This window comes from Moschus berezovskii, chromosome 7, assembly GCF_049115385.1.
Source record: "Moschus berezovskii isolate FMDL1 chromosome 7, NW_MosBer_1.0, whole genome shotgun sequence".
Lineage (NCBI taxonomy): Eukaryota > Metazoa > Chordata > Mammalia > Artiodactyla > Moschidae > Moschus > Moschus berezovskii.
Window position 1 is genome coordinate 96,063,879 of NC_142466.1, and position 18,155 is coordinate 96,082,033.

An 18,155-nucleotide genomic window follows, 5' to 3' on the forward strand; every position below is an offset into this window, starting at 1 on the left:
ACTTCTCTTGGATTCACTGGCCCGTTGTGTGGTGAGTGTGGCAAGCTTGGACTCGGTTAACATTTGGACCTGGCCATGGGCTGGTTGGGGACTGTGCTCCATTACATGGTTGAAAAGGACACTCTGCTGACAGTTCTGGGACCTTTCAGGTTGAGAAAATCAGGCTGACCTGTGTTCTGGAGCTTCACTCTTGCCAGGACTGCTCATTGCCTTCAGCAGCCCTGATGTGAGGCAGGAGAGTGGCACCCATGGGGGCTCTGCCCACCTTGGCCTCCACTCTCACCCAGTTCCATGGTCTCTGCCGCATGTGGGCAGGTATGATGTGCTTGTGTGCACGTGTGTGTTTGGTCCTTTCGAATCTGTATCTGTGGTCTCATGTTGCTCTTGGAGTCCCCTGTGGATGGGCAGACAGCTTTGGTGGGAGCTCTGTGGAGGGTGTTTGCAAGTTCTTGCCTGGGAGGCTGCTCAGAGCCCCCTGGTAATGGGTTGGGGGGACAGGCTCTGCAAGCTGCTGGAGATCCAGTAGAGATGGGACAGCACCCTGTTTCCTGAGGTCCTTCTCTCATCTGAGCAGGACTCCAGCTCCTCATCCTTACCCATCACCAGAATTCCCGTGGGAATGAACTGTCCTTGGGAGACTAAGGAACTGCAGAGGTAAGGTCTGAGCTGTGAGCAGAGGCCACCTGCTGCTCCTTGTGGCTGCTGGAGAATTCTCAGGGCAGGAAACCGCATGGGAGCTCTGAGGGGGCAGCCTGGCTGTGCAGGGGCCTGGCCAGGGCTCCTCAGTGAAGCGGGCAGAGCTGGCGGGGGACGTGGGAAACTGAACCTTGGAGCAGGCAGGACCTGAAGAGAGGAAGCTGGTAGCCATGGTCTCAGGGGTGACCTGGCGTGGTGTGGGTGTATGTGTGTGCACTCCAGTCTTCACACTTCCGGGCTTCCCTGTCCTGGGTGCACGCTCAGTCCTCCTTCTCTTGGCTGTACATTCTCGTTAGGGAAGAGGACACTGGAGGGTGTTCACTTACATTTCTTAGTGTTCCAGGGCTCTCACTGAGGTGGTGTGACTTCAGGTCTGGGTTCCCAAGTACCCCTAGGGTCCCCGGCCGGCTCTCCAGGTCTGAGAGGTACTGCCTGGAGCAGCACGGGGAGCTGCCCGGTTGGCACTGACCACACTCAGCTGGCCCTGCCCTCTGATTCCGTCTTGTTTGCACAGAGTCCATGGGCATTTGCCTCTGGGTCCTTGATTGACCATTGAGCACGGCTTTCTTCCCCCTGGACCACAGTGCTATGGGAACGGGGTTGTGGGTGGGTCTGCCTCACACGTGGGGTAGAGGAACGGAGAACTGAGACACGGTGGCAGCTGCGCGTGGCCCTGTTCCTGGCTGTCGGGGATGGCTCTGTGCCAGCCCTTCTCCCATTATGGACTCTAATGGCTCTTCATCTCTTCAGGGGCTCTTACTCCAACCACTGAAGACCTTGGTAATCCAATGGCAGCCACATGCAAGATTGGTGAGGGCTGTTTGATTTATATTCTCCGAGAGCGTTCTCGCTGAGAGCCGCAGCTGACTCATCCCAGTGACTGAATGTTTTAGAGTTAAATCAGTGATTACTGAGTCACTGCAGGTGTCCAAGGCACCTGGCAGCTGTGGGTACTTCTCCCACTGTCCCTGCGTGGGCCTCACTCCCGTGCATGGGCAGGGCTAGACGCTGCCTCTCCTTGTTTGGATTTCACAGGCTGGCTCTGGGCAACCCTGACTGCCCTTCTCCTTCCTTCTGTGGATCTTCTTACTCTTTATGTTGGAATAGGAACATTTGGCTACTGAAGGAGGCAATTGCTCACATCAGTAACACCTATCCCCAGATGTCCTCGGGTAAGCAGGTGCAACCCAGCAGGGTGACATCTTTTAGGACAGGGTGTGAGAGTCACAGGCCAAGACCAGAGCAGCTCAGAGGTGTGTAGAAGTGGTGGATTTCCTCAGACTTTAAGTACAAAACTCTTTCCCTCTCTGATCAGTTTCTTAGGGAAAAATTGTTGTAGAAAGAGCAAAATATGAAACTTGGCAAGAGTTGTTTTTCTTGCAGCTGTTGCCCCTGGCAGGCTTAGGCAGCTTCACTGCGACGATCTCGTTAAAGGCTTAGTGAATGGCTCCGGGCATTCCGTGGTAGATTTTAATGTCATCTCTAATGTGAGTGGGTATCATCTATCATGCCGAGTGGAGTTACAATAATCCACGTACTTTTAGGCCAGCTGCATCTGACACTGCAGACTCTGAGGGGCTGAGGGGTTAAGTGGCTGGCCTGGGGTCACACAGCTGGTAAGGGGACCAGAGCTCAAACCCAGGCAGCTGGGCCCAGCACCCAGACTGATTTATGTCCCTCCTGGTGGGTAGATGGATGAGGCTGACTTGATGGGGCAGCACAGGTGGGACGGGGAGTGGTGGATGCAGTGTGACACCCAGAGATGGAGACACGAGTAACCAGGGTCGGACTGGGGACTTTGAAAGTGCAGATTATAGTCTGGCTGAGGACGGGAAGTGCTGGAAAGCCACCCCAAGGATGCACTCCTGGGGGCACTTGGGGCCACCTTGGGGCGCTTGCTGTGGAGTGGCCTGGGGGCAAAAAGACTGAAAGAATCTGGAGAAACACGATTGTTTTGTAAGAAAAGGACTGAAAAATCCATTTCCTAATGTAAAACAATTAGAAGATGCAGAATAGTCCAAAGAAGATCATTAAAGATGCCCCTGAACTGAGCACCACCCGTACATGGTCCCCCTCCTCTGCCTGCAACAGGAGGTCATGGCCAACCTGCTAGGGGCCCAAGATCAGGTGCTTGGCCCCAGTGAGCTCACCTGTGGAGACAGGTAATGCTGCCCTGTTGGGATCAGGGACTGAACTCCAGCCTGTGCTTGGAGCTGTGATGCTCACACCCTTTTGGGTGTGAGCCTTCCTGGCAATTTCTTTACATGAATAAGCTTACATTTAAGTGCTGTTTTATCATCTCTCTTTTGCATTTAATGATATATTGTGTTTATCTGTACTTGTCAACAAGCATTAACTTGATGGTTTGTGCTGCCTGCAGAACGTGCTGTAATATTTATTTATTTAGCCAGTTCCTGATGAGCATACATTTAGATTCTGAATTTTTACTTTCGTTAAAGCGATGTGGAGATAAACACTCCTGGGCTGGCATCCTTTTGAACTTGTAGGATTGCTGAGTCCAAGGAAACCCGTGTGGCAGAGCTTGTCAGACTCCTCCAGAAAGCCAGGCCCAGCTCCGCCCTCACCAGTGAATGATAACTGTTGTGGATCCCCTGGCCTGGGATGATAATGATCCATGGGCTGTGCTGCTGGCCAGGTGCCAGCTCTTGCCCAGGTTGGGATGGGGGTGTGTGGAGGAGGCTTTGCAGCCTGACAGTAGGAACCACCACGGAAGCAGTAAATTGTTTCCCACTAGAGACTGCCTAGAAAATCCCATGGATGGAGGAGTCTGGTAGGCTGCAGTCCATGGGGCCGCTGAGAGTCAGACACGACTGAGCGACTTCACTTTCACTTTTCACTTTCACGCATTGGAGAAGGAAATGGCAACCCACTTCAGTGTTCTTGCCTGGAGAGTCCCAGGGACGGGGGAGCCTGGTGGGCTGCCATCTATGGGGTTGCACAGAGTCGGACACGACTGAAGTGACTTAGCAGCAGCAGCAGCAGAGACTGAGGGGCTTGTAGTCCACTGACAGTGGGTTCCCTCAGGAGTGTTGGGTGGAAGGGATGGGGGGGTTACCCAGTGTGGCTCTTCTTGGCTTTTTGAGATAGAAGAGAGATGCCTCAGGGACCTGGCAGGGTAGAGGACTGGGAAGAAGGGGGTGGGCTGGACAAGCTGGAGCAGGCGCTTCAAGTTTCCAGACTGCAAGTTGGGAGAGCCTTGTTACGTGTGTCCTGGCCTCTGAGTAATCCCCGGCCCTGTGGCTGAAATGTTTCTAGAAACTTCTGTTACCTGTGGATGCTTTAGATGTGGCTGCCACCCAAGCCTGGAACCTGTCCTGGGCAGCCAGGCAAGACCATTTCCCCGTGCAGAGCTACCCACTGGGTGCTCCCCTCTGAGCATGGGGTGAAGCAGCAACTTTCCCAAGCCTTTGTAATGACGAAGTTTTTAATGAGGTTGTGTCATCAGTTGAGTCTTCAGAATGTCCTGTCTGAGACAGCTTGACATTGAACAGAAACCACATTCTTTTGGCATAAAACTCGTGTCACTCTTCATTCACTCTGCAGACTGCAGTTTGTGTAAATTATTTCATTTCACTCTTACGCCTTTCTCTTAAGCTAGCAGGAGAAAATGGGTAGTGTGCACTCCTGCTTGGCCTAGTTAATAGAGAGCATTTATTTGGAAAGGGTTTTCTTCCTCGACTTCCCTGGGGAAAGGCATCACCCAGAGGCAGGGACAAGTGAATGGCCTGGAAATACAGATGCAGGTGTCCTCAGCCAAAACCATCTTTTCCAAAGTGTCTGCTGGACTCCTGACTTGGAACAAGTTGAGATTTTGCTAAGAAACTGGATTTAAATAAGCCCAGTTAGGCCCAGAGGTCTTTGCTAGTGCCCTGTGGTCCACCTGGGTCAGGTGCTCTAACTTGGAGTGGGGGAATTTGCACTTTGCAGCCCTGAGGAGTGGCGAGGGAATGTGGGGAGCAGGCCTAGGGTCAGGCAGTGGGATTCAGACACTTGACCCCACCGGTTGACACTGACGTGGCTCCTTGGTATTCTTATCTTCGAATATCTGATGATGATTGTGGTTGCTGGAAAGAGGAATCCCTGTAAGATGTTGGTACATTCCTGGGGTCATAGGTAGTCTGACTCACTCCCTTATTGGCCCCACCCCCAGAAGGTTCAAGCAGTGATGATGGGGAAGGCAGTGCTCCGCTGTGCGTCTGCTTGGCTTCTCACAAGAGACGCGAGTGAGGCTGAGACTAGAGGTAACCAGAGGGGTAGGGGGTGGCTGCTGGTGGGGTGGGGGAGCAGTCTGCAGGCCTGCATCAGGTGGTCTGGTCCCTGGGAGCTGGGGCCACCCTGGCTGTCGATACCCTGGTTACTGGGCCTGCGATGGATGACTTCCACTCCCAGGTCCCTCCCTATCAGTTCCCAGACCCAGAACTTTAAGGGGCTGGAAGGGACCCTGAGGCTGAGAGGGATGCTGAGGGACTGATGGAAGGTGGGCAGGGCAGGGCCAAGCCAACCCTAAGGGAAGCCTCATTGGCTGCTGGCAGGGTCAAGGATCAGGACAAGAATTCTGCTTTTCTGGGCCCCCACAGGAAGCCCGTGGTTGGAGGTTTTCTGTTGTTCCAGGAGCACTTCCTTCCTGGGGGCACCCATTGCCCCACACCTGGAGACAGGGCTGGCGTGAGTGCTGTCAGGGTCCCAGTGCAGGGGGAGTATGGTCCTGGTGGAGGGGGAGCCATCCGGGACTGACAGCGGCCAGTGCCTCAGTTCCTTCCTGTCTGGAATGAAGGGCCAGAGTCTTGGAAGCTCAGAGGATCCACCGGGTTGACATTTGCACAGCTCCGAGAGCCCTGCCTGGCGTCTGGCCCGGGATTCCCACCCTCTCCTCTGCTGCCCAGTGCCCACCTGGGCAGCTGCAGGTGTGGCTAACCCCCGTAACTGTGCCTAGACTTGGCCCTCAGAAGGTGCTCACAAGCTAGCCTGAGCCCCTCGCTGTGTGTGACTCAGGTGTCCCCAGCAGGGACCTGATGGTGGCACTGAGTATGGAGCCCAGAGGGGGCAGTGGGGGTGGCAGCGTCCTGAGCCTGTGACTGCTGGGATCATAAGGAAGTGCCTCTGTGGGAAGTGGCGCTCACACTGCCCAGGGGCATCTGTCTAGACCATGTCCTCCTATGTGGTCACAGGGAAAGCAGAAGTGCCTGGGTGAGGCTGGCCTGCAGCCAGCTTTGCAGACGAGGGAAGAACTCGTTCCCAGGACCAGGGATCATGCCACTTCTGTCTGAGGTCAGCCCACCAGACACACTCTCCCATCCCAGGGGTCAGCAGCGCACCCCAAGGGACCCAGTGGATCCACCTGTCAGACCCTCCACGGTGAACATTTGCCCCTTTAGAATTCCTGCTCCGTGTCCTGCAGCATGAGAAGAGCAGGAGTCAGGTGGACCTCCTTAGGGGCAAAGGTCATCAGGGATCCCCACTGGACGAGAAAGACCAGACCCTGCATCTCTCATGCTCACGGGGAGCCCAGCACCAGGTCTTGGGTCGGTCTTAGCAGGGGGCGCCTGAGGAGGATGTTCTGTGGCAGATGGCACGGCCAGCTGGCCACATGCCAGGGCCAGTTCTGCAGGAAGCGAGGCCTCCAAGCTGTGACACCTTCCACAGAACGGGGATGTTTGATGTGTGCTCACAGCCCTGCTTTCTATCAGCTGAGTAAGTCGGATGGTCAGAAAAGAGATTAGTGCAGCACAATTATTCACATTTACTCAGCCCTTAAAACCACATGCATCTTAGCCAAGGATTCTGAAATGTGAGAAACCTGAACCCTTTCCTCTGGTCGGCGCTGTTCCCATATTTGGGGGCCCCTTTCTTTTGTTCCTGCATCCTGTCTCCACATCCTGTGTCTCTGGATGAGGACGCTCAGCCTGTGTGAGGTAGCGAGTGTGGGCAGTGCCCGGAGGCCATTCCCTGACCAGGGGCCTGGCATAACCATGGCCCATGCTGAGGAAGGTGCCCTGCCCCTGAGCCCAGTCATTCTGGGCCAAGATGACGCCCTCCCCAAGGACGGGGTAGCAGAACCCTAGAGAAGGTGAAACTGGTGGCCTACTGTGTGTGGTTTAAGAATGTTCTAGAATATCTCTGGGGCTTCCCAGGTGGCTCAGAGGTAAAGAATCCACCAGCCCATGCAGGAGAAAAGCAAATTTGATCCCTGAATCAGGAAGATCCTTTGGAGGAGGGAATGGCCATCCACTCCAGTATTCTTGCCTGGAGAATCCCATGGACAGAGGAGCCTGACGGGGTCCATGGGGTTGCAAGAGTCGGACATGACAGAGCGACTCAACACCAACAACAAAATGTCTTTTAGATTTTTCAGTTAATTTTGGTTCTCATGGATTGGGGGGATAGACCTCCTGGCTAGAGACCCCTCTCTGGGCCTCTGTTCCTCTGTTCCTGCTTCATTCCTAACCTGCCCTCTAGCTGTGGTCTCAGGGTGGAGGTGCCTCCTGGGGGCTGCAGATTAACCCCTCAGCTGGAGTTTTCCACCTGGAAGGTGACAGCGTGATGGTGATGCACCAGCTACCACTCTTCCGCGTCTCACAAGTTCTGAATCATCTGGAACGTGACTCAGGGCTCAGAAAGGGACGCCCTGCCCACTGTGGAATTCCATCTGCTGGAAAAACAGGGCTTTTGTGGGCCCCGGGGGCCTCTAGGCTGGGCTCTGGGCAGGTTGAAGGTTAATAGAATTGGGTCCAGCCAGCAGTGACTTGTGATGGTCTCTTCCCTGTGTGGCGGCTGCAGAGTGAAATCCTAACTGTGACTTGGACTCAACCTCACGCTGGGAATTCTAGCAGAGGTGACTCCCAGGCACCTTCCTGCCATCCAGAGGGACACAGACCTTTTCTAATCCGGCCATCTAGCTGGGCTCCATACCCTTCTGACCTTTCTGGCAATTTCCAAAGCACCTTGGGGTCAGACAGACAGAGGCCCCTTGGTCCACCATTGCCTGGCTATAGCTGGTGTGGTTTGAACGTGGTTCAAAGGCAGCAGAGTCTCAAAATAACAAGCTTTGCCACAAGGTGCTCAGCTGAGTCCAGGGCCAAGCTGACGTTCCTGGAAGTCTCCTTGAAGGGGTGTGGAAGCCAGCGAATCAGACTCAGAGGACTGTGCAGGTGGTGTGTGCACAATTCCTGAGGTGGAATTGGACCTGAGATGATGGGGTGATGACTGTTTCTTTGTGTCCTGCCAGGGTGAGGTGACCTGGGCCTTCACGGAGCTTTCGCAGAACCATGTGGGTTCCCTGACGGGTTTGCCAAGCCGGGAGGGACGGCCATGTCCAGGGAGGGGGCAGGGCTGAAAGGACAGGGCCTTGTGTTGGCTCCAGCCCTTGCACATTCAAGCTGGATGACGGCCTGTGGTCAAGCTGGCCTCGCTTCATACTTCTGCTATGTATTTTTAAGGAATCATTAGATATGAAGCAAAGAGAGTGGCATTTTGTGGTTTTGGACTTAAAAAAAGAAATCCCCATTTGGGCCTGGGCTTGGTGAGGCTCCCAAGCCAGTCCCTCCTGCCTTGGCAGAGACCTTCTTGTCCTTCTGCAGCCAGGTTGGGTCTGCGGGCCCCATTCAGGACAAGAGGAGTCCAGCCATCTGGTGCGACCACAGGTGCTTCCTTCCCTGTGGACACTTGGAGGGGGCCGTGACCACCTGGGGGTGTAGGATGTTGCCTCGGGTAGCCCTGCATGCAGTCCTCCCCCTACCCCAGATTCCAGATGATTCTTTCTGGGCAGGTTCTGTGACATCTTCACCGAATGGTGAAGGGAAGGAACCACTGTTTCTGAAGTGCTTGCTGTGGGGCTGGGATGGCCCCTCGTCTCTGCCCCGAGTTCCTGGAGAAGAAAGGGTGGGAGCTGCTGGCTCCAGGGCAGAAGGGGCATCAGCTCCAGCTGGAGACACAGAGCTTCCCCAAAGCAGTTTCTGCCCTTCTCTGACACACCCGCCCCACCCCCAGCGCGGTGGACCCTCCCAGAGCCCAGGAGGTGTTGACAAGGCCTCTGGGTGCTGCGAGATCCTGGCAGGAGGGAGTCCCAGCTCTGATCGTGGCTCCAGACCAGTTATTGCATTTTTTGAGTCTGTTTCTCCTCCACAGCAGCAAAACAGAACCTGTCTCCCCAGGGTTCGCTGGGGACTGGAGGTCACTGCCGCTCCCAGAGACAGCAGGAGGCCATGCGACTGGTGGTGTCCTGAGTCCAGTGCCAAGTCTCTTGCCGCACAGGCCCCTTCAGGTAGCCAGTGTTTATGATCAGGCATGTGAACACTCCAGGGAGTTGCCCATGGGGGTCGTGGTTCCCTGACTCACTCACAGTGGTGAGGGTCTAATGCCCTGGGTTACTCCCAGTGCAGTCACAGCAAAGCGCAGTAGAAACCGCCATTGTCAGCAGTGCTGGCGGAATCTGTCAGGAGTGCCTGCTCTGCTCTTCTGACCACCGCCTCACTTTTGCCTTTTGGTAGGATATTCGTTATTCCTACTGCTGATAATTCTTCACAAGACCCAGTAATTGAATCCCAGCCAAATCCAGCCATCCATCTCTGAGGGCAGTTTTCAGGCTGCCCTGGCCCATGAGCCAAACTGTAGTGACAACCGGGATTTGGGGGGATGAGTGTGACGGAGATGCTTCCAGTGGGGTGCAGCTTGGATGTGTGGAGCAGAAAGGCAGGATCACCCTGGGGAAGGCAGGCAGTGTGGTCGCGTTTCTGCTGGTTCTCAACCCCTGAAATCACGCAGTTTTGGGGATACAGGGAGCTCCAGCCAGGACGTCTGGGGCGAGTCTGGGCTGTGCGCTCTCTAAGCCCTGTAGGAGAGTGGGAGGGGTGCAGCCTGAAGGGGGTCCTGGGTTGGTGCCATGGCACATCTTGTAAACAGAGGGTAGATAGAGGTCACTCTGGGGCAGCCAAGTCCAGTTCTGAAAGAAAGTGTGGAGCCCTTTCCAAGGTCACTGGACAAAATCTCTGAAACTGACCAAACCCCATAGCAGCTGTTGCTCTGAGCCTCCCAGTTCCCTGACCCCATATGAGGTAAAATACCAATGCTGTTGCCTACCCTGGAGCATTCTAAGCAATCGTCTAATGCCGCCATTCCAGTAGGAATTTTCTCTGGAAAATTCCAGAGAATTTTGGGGTGGGGAGTGAGGCTATAAAAATTGGCTACTAGCCTTCAAAAGGGGTCGGCTCTCCCTTGAGCCAGCCCGATGTTCTAACAGCTCTAATGAACGTCGGCAGAAAGGGCTTGACTGATGGAATTTGGAGTCAGAGGATGCACCCAGAGTTTAGAGCTTTTCAGGTTCAGGGATCAGGGGTTGGTCGTAAAAGCTGATGTTATGATAGTGTTTTAGAAAGAGAAGCTTTCAGTCTAGGCCAGCCAGATCACAGAGTAGGCCACGGTGGGGATTGGTGTTGGCTTGAGAAGCCCGCTTCCCCCCGACACTTGTTTCTGCTACAGGGTGACTGTGTGTGGCTGTGAGGTTCTGGCTGATCTTGGCCAGCTCTGAGGGGTGTCCGCCCTGTATCACAACAGTGCAGTGTCGTTTTGTTTCTGTGTTAGCGTTGATCGAGTGTAGTACGCGCTGTATGTACTACAGTACACTCCTGTAGTGTGCACGCGTGTCTTAACTTCCCCATTCACGCAGCTTCCTCGGCAGAGCAGCCGAGGGGTTGGGGGGTGGTTAAAGGAGTAGGTGAGGAGGTGGGGGGCTGAGGGAGTAGTGGGGGGCAGGCTGAGGGAATAGTAGGGAGCTGGAGGTACTGGGGGAGTAGCTGAGGAGGTGGAGGGGCTGGGGGGGTAGCTGAGGGGAGTGGAGAGGCTGAGGGAGTAGCTGAGGAGGCGGGTAGTGACTTGTTCTAGGTCACACAGCTGAGAAGTGGCAGCACCAGACCTGAACCTGGGCAGGCTGGCCTCAGAGTCTATACTCTGGCCCCGACACTTTGCAGCCTTCCCCGTTAGGGGGAGAATAAGCATGAATTGAATTAAGGCATTTAGTTGCCTTGAAAGAAGTACAAAAAAATGCTCTAGATGTTGACTGTGTTTAATAGCATAGAAAATACGCCTGTTCAAAAATAGCTTAACTAATAGAAAACTGAGAAGTGAGTCAAATGAATATAAGTCATGCAAGTTATGTGCAATATTTCCCAGTAGGAGGAAACAAACGTGGTGAATAAGTCCTGAGCCTGTTTCCTGCCCCACCCCCAGCGGTCCCCTCGGCCGTGTGTGTTAAGGGCAGAGCCTTAGGACCTTTTCCCAGTGTTCTCTGTGTGGCCCCTGACCTCTGCAGATAGACTCTGCGTTCTAGAAAGAAAGCCTTCTTGCTCAGGTTTTGCTGGTTGTTAAAAATCAGTCTTTAAAAATTAAACAAACAAAAAAAATCAGTCTTTAAAAGTGAATTTTAAGTGGGAAATTGACAAACGATCTGAATGTCCAGCATTATCATATTTAACTATGCACCATGCAGCAGTGCTGGGGAACCCTGCCACACGTAGGATGGGGCCCAGTTCCTGCTGGGCCGCTCTCTCCTCCCCTCTCCCCTTCTCTCGTCCCTCCTCTCTCCTCTCCTCCTCCCACCTGGCAGCCCGACTGCCCACAGGTCCCTTGTTCTTTCTTGGTTTCCAGCTCTCTGTTCCTCTTGCTGCATGGCTGCCAGCCTGCCCCTCTCACTTCCCAGGGTACTTCAGCTGAGGCTGGGATCTGGGGCACTCACCTGCACCGAAATGCTTTCATCTCTCTGAGTTTTCATAGGATAAATAGTCCCAACAAAATGTCCAAAACGTCGAAGAGACTGGAGTTGATGTCAGGTCTGCTACTCTTCTGGAAAACTTCCGTTCTGATGAAGTACATTTAGTAAATTTCAAAAAGGGAATTGTGTTTTTAATAGTTACAGAAACTTCTGTTTTGAAATTGCCATAAATGTTTTCTCCGACTTTTTATTTTCCAATTTTTCACATTTAATACATTTTACTTTTAATATCAGATTTAAAATATTTTAATTAGGAAGGCATGTGGTAAGAATTCAAATAGTACTGAAGAATACACATCATCAAAAATGAAATACAGCCAGAACTTCCCTGGTGGTCCAGTGGCTAAGACTCTGCACTCCCAATGCAGGAGGCCTAGGTTCAACCCCTGGTTAGGGAACTAGATTCCACATGCTGCAGCTAAGACTAGGCACAGCCAAACAAATAAATAAAATATATTTTTTAAAAATGAAATACACCCCTGCTTCAGACCAGAGTCACTTTCTAGTCTCTCACTGCCAGCCAATCTTGATTAAATGCTGATCTAATCAAATAGCTTTGAGTAAATTATGTACACATGCAATTGGTCACATACCCTGTGTCTACACAAGTAAGAACATACTGTAACACTGTTGCGGAGAAGGCGGTGGCACCCCACTCCAGTACTCTTGCCTGGAAAATTCCATGGGCGGAGGAGCCTGGTAGGCTGCAGTCCATGGGGTTGCGAAGAGTCAGACATGACTGAGCGACTTCACTTTCACTTTTCACTTTCATGCATTGGAGAAGGAAATGGCAACCCACTCCAGTGTTCTTGCCTGGAGAATTCCAGGGACGGGGGAGCCTGGTGGGCTGCCGTCTATGGGGTCGCACAGGGTCAGACATGACTGAAGCAACTTAGCTGCAGCAGCAGCAGCAGCATAACACTGTTGGGAACCTTAATTTTTACTGAACTAAGCAACTTGAACATCGTTTCATCTCTGTGACCACTTTATTTTTTAACAGCTGCACATCCTGTAGATGCGCCATAGCTCATACACAAATCAGCTCACACATATGTAGTATATGTGAATTTGCATGTTTATAAATACAAACACATACATATATGCACACATGCACATAAACCAATGGACCATGGACTCCTGGGTATTTCCAGAGTTTTCCTGTCAGCAGTCTCATACTTGGGCATCTTGTACACGTGGGTGTGTGCCCAGCTGAATTGCAGGTAGAAAACTACTGGGTCAGAGGGTCTGGACCTGGAATCTTGGCAGGTGTCACCCCGTGGCCCCAGTGCATGTGAATGTTGCCCCTGGAGACAGCGTGTGAGTGGGGTGCCTGGGCACCTCCAGGGTGGGCTTTTGGGCTGAAGTGAGGAAGTTCAGCAGATGAGGCTCGAGGCTCCTCCCCATCCACAACCAACAGAAGCAGGGGTCCTGCTCCCGGGAGAGTGTGGCTGTGGCCCCAGGCACACCCAGGCACTGAGCTCTGAATTTCCCGTGACAGGAGGAGGCTGTCAGAGCCCTGAGTGAGGGGGTGTGGGGAATGTGCTTACACATGCTGGGGGCCAAACCCTAATATTTATTGGCCTGTCCCAAAGGTTCATTCGGATTTTTGCATAAGATGTTACAGAAAAACCCAGATAAACTTTTTGACCTACCCAATATATCTCACAAGGTAGGTAATTAACAAGTTAGGTATAATTGGCTCTGCTTCACAGGTAGGAGAGTCCTAGTTGATAGTTTCTCAGTGTTTCCTAGCAACTAGACAGTTTTAAGCTCTTCACATAGGTTACTCATGGATCATCACAACAGCGAAATGAGACAGGCACTATTATTCGGCCTACTTTCTGGATGAGGAAACAGAAGGACAGAAAAGTCCAGAAACTTCCCCAAGGACATACAGCTGGAAAATGGAGATGCCAGGCCTGGAACGAGGCCGTTTTCACCATGGAGTCCTATGCCTGGGATGTACTTGTGTCTTTTCCGTGTGCGAAAGAGAACACTGGGTTACTGCTGAGGCAAGGGGCCTTCAGAAGGTGAGGTCACGTTGGTAGAACGTAGGCAAGATGCATGCAAAACAAAGAGCCCCTCACCTGGGCTCTGTGCTATTGTTATGAACAGTCATGAGACAGCTGCCTTCAGGGCATGGACACTGGGGCTCCCACACCTCCTACAGGGCTGGAGGTGTGGTGGGGGTGGGGGTGAAGGTCAGCTTTCTCCTGCCAGGCTGAGAGGGAAACAGTTCTCTCCTGATTTATTTCATTCCTTTCTTCTGCAAAGGGACTGTGCATTATGTGAATTATAAGCACGTATGCAGAGTCAGGGGGACTTCCCTGGTGGCTCAGCGGTAAAGAATACACCTGCAATGCAGGAGACACAGAAGACACAGGGTCGATCCCTGGGTCCGGAAGGGGATGGCAGCCCACTCCAGTATTCTTGCCTGGAGAACCCCGTGGACAGAGGAGCCTGGCCGTCTACGCCTTGGAGTCGCACAGAGTCAGACGCTGAAGTGACTGAGCAGGCACACACGTGTATAGTCAGAGGAAATGCATGATTAGAATGCTAATGGTTAGAGAAAGGGACTCACAGGCTTAGAAAATGAACTTATGGTTGCCGGGGGAAGAGACAGGGACTTTGGGAAGGTCATATACACGTGGCTGTATTTAAAATGGATAACCAACAAGGACCTACTGTATAGCGCATGGAACTCTGCTCGGGATTATGTGTCAGCCTGGATGAGACGGAAGTTTGGGGGAGAGTGGATAAATGTGTGTGTGGCTGAATCTGTTTGCAGTTCACCTGAAACCACCACAGCATTGTTAATCGGCTATACCCCAATACAAAGTAAAAAGTTTCAAGTTTGGGGAGAGAAAAAGAATGATCTGGTTAGTAATTGCATACAGAGCATGTCTTTTGCCTTCTTCAGTGTGGTGATAATTAATTATAGCCTGTGGGTTTTATGTTGGGAGAGAAGAGAAAAATTGCTGTGGTTAAGGGTGCAGACAATAGGGGCCCCGCGGGGCCTCGCGGTTGACGGGGCCGTTAGGGGGTGTTTTCACTCAGGAACATGGGGTCTAGAAGCTGTTTGACAGAGCGGAGATAGGGAGACTTGGCCTGAAGGCGGAAAATGAGGGTGCCCGCGTCCAAGTGCATTGTGTGAGGTGATTAAGACACACTCACACACACACACACACACACACACACACACACACATGCACACACACCCACACCTACCCTCGCCTGCTTTCTTTCATCTGTTGCTCAATACTGTGAAATTAGAGTGAATATGATACGCGACTTGTCCTCCAACCACAGAACAAGCAGCTCTGGGCTTCTGTTTATTGAAGTGACAAAGAGCTACTGAATTTCTAGAACAGAGACATTTTTGGGTTTTATAATTCTTGGTATTCACATTGTTTACCTAAACCTCTTACTTATGGGTGACTCGCTTTCTTGTTCCCTGAAGTGTCTTCAGCGGTCCCCAGGTGGCTGCTGTGCCCCGCCTGCCCACGTGATAGGAAAGCCCCGTGTGAACAGGTAAATCCCACGGTTCATCGCGTTTGCCCACCACCTGTCCATCAGTTGTGCCAGCCCCTCCCCCAGCATTTAAACAGGGGACGTAGGTTCTGTGTCTTGGATGGATATAACTTTGTCCAGGGACACTTCCCTGCTGGCTCATCTGAAGATATTTTTGCTTGTAAATCGGCCATCAGAAGCAGCTGCTGGTATAGGAAAGACCCAGACCTGCTCGTAGGCAGCATAGTACACTGGGGCTGGGTGAATCCCAACCATCTCTGCCTGTCACTTTGAGGTCCCATCTGCTGAACCGAGCTGTTGGAGCACCAGAGGTGGTCCTGGGTGGCCCTGGAAATCATGTGTCCTGGGTGGACATGTAAGAGAGGGGCACAAACTGATCTCTGTGCGGCAGACTTGATGGTCCCACTCCCCAGAGGCTGTGTGGGAGAATGAGACAGTAACCGTGTTTCCAGGGAGCATCTCCTACTTCTCAGCTGTTTTAAGAAAAATGGCAGGAATTGTATCAACCCTTAAAGCAAAAAAAAAAAAATAATAATAATTCCAACCACACAGATTGCTAGGGTTTGATTCTGAGATTTAAAAAATATGTTGGATCATTTTCAATCATGGAGGGGTCAGCATCCATTTAACCAACCTCTAAACCTTCTTTAATCCTACACGGTGACCTCTGGTTTTGCAATTCTGATTCTCTTTATCTGAGAGTCAGTGATCTTACTGGATTTGAGGATTCCTATTTTGAGGGCTCCATCCTGCACTGGGAAAGGGTAATGTATAATATAGAGACTGGCTACGCAGCTGTGGAAATTCTGCTGTTTTGGCTTAAAAACAATGAAAAAGAAAAAAATGAATTAAATGGATCCTTTAGGAAATCATTTTCCTGTAAATATGATTTCCTGTATCTGTTTTTCCGTCATCGCCTGGCGCCTTTGGATTTCAATGAAGATGAGTTCTAAAGAATACATAGCTGAAGTCAGTAGACAACAGATAGTACTTTTTTGATTGATGGACTCTCAGCTGACAGTGACTCTGGCTCATATTTGAATGGCTTGTTCTGCAGGGAAGTGGTGGTGATCAGTGGCTGGGGACCAGATCTGAACCTGGGTGACTGAGAGGTTATACTTCCTCTGTTCATAGACTACTGACGGCATACTCCCTCCCCGCTCCTGCTAGCACCGTGCACAAATGCCAAGCCAGCCTGGCTCAGAGAATTAACTGCAGGGGTCCAGAAGTGAAGGCAGGAGTTTCGTTTTGGTGCCCTTCCAGAAGTATTGTTGAATTTATGTGGATGGTTGAAGTGTTTAAATATTCTTGTTTCCCATTATTTTCAGAGCCAAGATTTCTGAAGACTTGTAGAAACGATTGGGAAGTTTTGAGAAGGCACAAGATACAGGTAAAACCCCCTTTGTTTCTCAATCTATCTTGCAGTTTAGCCAAGTTGATACCTTATAGAAGCCCCAGTGGGATCCAGCTGAAGGTTGGTCCTTGGTCCCTGTGAGATTTTAAGGGCAAAGATCTGGACTTGGCCACTGCCCCTTGGGGCTGGCTTAAGGGGAAGCGCACAGAGCAGTAGGGGCGCTGCCTCTAGTTTCTTTCCTCCCCCTGCCCCAGCTGCCTTTCCACCCTGTGCTCCTTCCTCTGTCCCCTTTCTGAACTGCAGTCCCCTGATCTAGGCATTGAAATCCCCCATCTTCTTTTTTGGGAGTAGAAGTGAGGCTTCCCTGGTATCTCAGTGGTAAAGAATATGCCTGCTACGCAGGAATGTGGGTTCCATCCCTGGGTCAAGAAGATCCCCTGGAGAAGGAAATGGCAACCACTCCAGTATTCTTGCCTAGAGAATTCCATGGACAGAGGAGCCTAGCAGGCTACAGTCCATGGAGTCTCAGAGTCAGACACAACTGAGCACACACCCATGTGGGGGTCATCATGGGGTCTGGTGTAAAAAGAGCACTGTCTGTATCATCTGCCTTGAAATTGAGTCATTTTGTGATCAATCTTAATTTTTGTTGATAAATACATGGTCAGCCATGTACTTCTAGCTTTAGAGGACAGAGAGATGCCAGTTTAATTGGTAAAAACAAAAGGCAAGTCCTCACCTCCCTTTCTTCCTGTTATGCTACTCATGTATTGTGGATGAGCAAGTAGGGTTGTCATTTCCTCTGGCTTTTCGATACACCTGCTGCCAGGGTGGTCCTTGGTATCTGCCATGCGTGGCAATCGCAAGAACCAGTTGTGTCAGCTTGGGGGCCAGTTTTAGTGAACACAGCTTCACTTCTAGGGACACTTTGCACTTTCTATGTTTATTGGCTGGTTATGTACATGTACATTTTAAATTATTTGCTCTATTGGGCCAGAGCTCTCTAGTTTGTTAGAGCTTTCCTTTGTGTAGTTGTTAGGACTGTGCGTTTGTGTTCAGTGTGTGCTCACTCGTGTCTGACTTTTTGTGACCTCATGGACTGTAGCCCACTAGACTCCTCTGTTCATGGGATTTCCTAGGCAAGAATATAGGAGTGGGTTACCATTTCCTCCTCTGGGGGATCTTCCCAACCCAGAGATCAAACATATGTCTCCTGTGGGTCCTGCATTGTCAGGTGGATTCTTTACCATTGAGCCATCTGGGAAGCCCAGTTACTAGGAATAATTGCACTTTTTAGGAATTCTAGTCCCAGGCATTTATAAGTATTTTTTTCCAAGTATTTTCCCATAGATGGTGTGTCTTTTGTTTGCTGGACACTTTATTTTAAGAAAAGATTTTGAGACACGGGAAAATTGAAAGTAAAAGTGGTTTCTTCTGTTCAGTACTACATTGAGTTGTTAGAGAATTCCAATGTAAAGACCTAAGAGGGTGGAGTCTCTTGTTACTTTTACCTTGTGGTCATAATAAGCATGAAGTATATGCAGGAAAAAGAAGTCACTTCTCATTTTTATGTAAATGCAAAAAGGTCAAAGAAATGGCAGGAATAGATCCTGTTACTTTTACCTTGTGGTCATAAAAAATATTCAAGATAAGAAGCCACTTCTCATTTTTATGTAAATGCAAAAAGGGCAAAAAAAAAAAATGGCAAGAGTAGACACCAGGAAATGGGCTGGGTTGTGGAACATTACACACGGCTCCACAGGTTAATGTTCTGGATATAATATATTCTCA

The 18,155-nt window shown here is 51.2% G+C and overlaps 1 protein-coding gene across 5 annotated transcripts in view; it reads left to right on the plus strand.

The window, feature by feature from the left end:
- Nucleotides 1–18,155, plus strand: part of SEMA4D (semaphorin 4D) — a 120,389-nt gene that overhangs the window by 67,949 nt on the left and 34,285 nt on the right. For 3 of the 5 annotated variants that reach the window (XM_055427513.2, XM_055427511.2, XM_088838171.1), the window contains one exon: nt 16,339–16,400. The gene's annotated coding sequence lies outside the window, so the exon portion shown is untranslated. Of the gene's footprint in view, nt 1–14,942; nt 15,011–16,151; nt 16,245–16,338; nt 16,401–18,155 lie in introns of those variants that run through there. The other 2 variants (XM_055427514.2, XM_088838170.1) reach the window with 2 other exon arrangements.